Here is a 2,008-nt window from a genome sequence, read left to right as displayed (position 1 = left end):
TTTTTAGCTGTCGTAGTAAGCTACTACAACACAAAGGTGCAGTGCTAGTGGTGTGTTCACTACAATAAACTAAAAGTCTGTTACCCAGCAGGAGTACTGTTTGTTCTTGTGGTAACGTAGCAGCTATTTACGCAGAAGATTATAGAAATATAAAATAATGTGATATTACAACACAAAACTTACAATAGAAAGCTGCATGTATGTAAGCCGTGAGTGAAAATAGGCCTCATGTTGTCTGATATATGGGCTTTAAGTAAGTTTAAATATTCAGTATGCTAGTATGATTACAATATCAGCTGGTAGCTTTCACGAACGGATTTGACATTTTGAAACTCAGATCTTATTTAGACAATTAGAATTAGATTGCATCAATCCAAAGTTACATAAATACTACGGTAGTTTATCTTTTCTTTTTTCAAAATTAAGTTTTGGAAATGATTATATGCAATAATTAGCCTTCTTGTTACTTTCTTGGTTATCTTGTTACGTTTGACAACAATTTTTCAAATAAAACTTACATGCTAATATTTTTGTTTTTGGTGTGGTTTTTATTTCTGCCTGCAAACATGAGTGGACTCCCTATGGGTTTTGTTTAATGTGGTCTAAAGGGCCAATTGACATGTTAGAGTCTTAGCAAAGGACAACAGGTAGAAACTACATCGGTTTATCGTTATGGCTGTTCCCAGGGAACGAAAAAATCCCGGCTTAATGATCTTTAACGTGATTTTAAATAATATAAGGCAGATAATGAAAAATAAAAATATATAGTTCTTTGTTATTTGTTTTTCGTAAAAATGTAGTGTCCGTTAAAATCTAATTCATTCTGTTTGTATATGTTTTTACCATTTGATCTCCAAGTGTTAATACTTCAAATATCTCAAACCCTACACAATGACCGCTTTTAAATTCCTCTTGTGTTACAGATGTTTCTTCTGAGACAGGTACCAAAAAATTTAGATCTTCTTATCCATTAGGTATTGAATATCTTAAGGTTTTTTTAGGCCGATTAGGCCCAAACAACGCCTGGTTAATCATTTTTAGTGAAATTACTTTATCTTTACGTTCATAGCCGAGGCCAATGTGTACATAGTAATAGAAAACATACTTTGCCAATAGAAGCATAGATATGTATTAGCGCTAATCAACCACATTCAGATAGATTGGAACGATAATGTACTATGCTGAGTAACATGCCATTTGTGTCATTATAGATATAATTGTGTGTGACGCAAGAAGGATATATTATTAATTCTATTCAGCAGTTACACGAAGTTAGGGATTACCAGCGGGTTTCATAAGGATACAAATGTGTGCTAATGCTTTTCTGCGTGTCATTATCATTTCTAGTTGACAAATACTTGGAAAGAGGGGATTCTATATATTTTAGAAATCCTTTGGTATTACTGTGAAGACGTTTTGTGACACGTGTTGACATTTCTGCCATGACAGGGACGCGATGATGTTCGATAAGGGTGTTCCGAATCGAGTAATGACCTATTGTATTACATGAGATACTACTTGTACATGTAGTTATAAATAGAAAGATAGATAGGTAGATAGATACATAGATTGATAGAGAAATTTATTGAAATTCACAGTGTGACATCCACTGAATTGTGGTAAATTTACAATATTGCACCTTATCCGTTACGCACAATATATACAAGAGTCATGTGTTCCACATAACTCAAATGCGTACTATGATATATTTATATATATATATATATATATATATATATATATATATATATATATATATATATATATATATATATATATACATAGATTGAATTTTGTTTTGTCGCCTGACAGAAAAATTGTGACATGATAATGATAATGGGGAGTTGCTGTATCTGCTTCTAGTCTTAGGCCGCTTCAGTTTGTGACTATTTCTCGTAACTCTTCCCGACTATGTTAGCATGTACGCATTTAAAAGTGCCTGGCAATAAATTCTCGCTGATTACTTTTATCGGTAATGATGATTTATTTTTCATAATTTCATAATGTA

The sequence above is a fragment of the Branchiostoma floridae genome, chromosome 1 (genome assembly GCF_000003815.2).
Source record: "Branchiostoma floridae strain S238N-H82 chromosome 1, Bfl_VNyyK, whole genome shotgun sequence".
NCBI classification, from domain to species: Eukaryota; Metazoa; Chordata; class Leptocardii; order Amphioxiformes; family Branchiostomatidae; genus Branchiostoma; species Branchiostoma floridae.
This window is presented reverse-complemented; position numbering follows the sequence as displayed.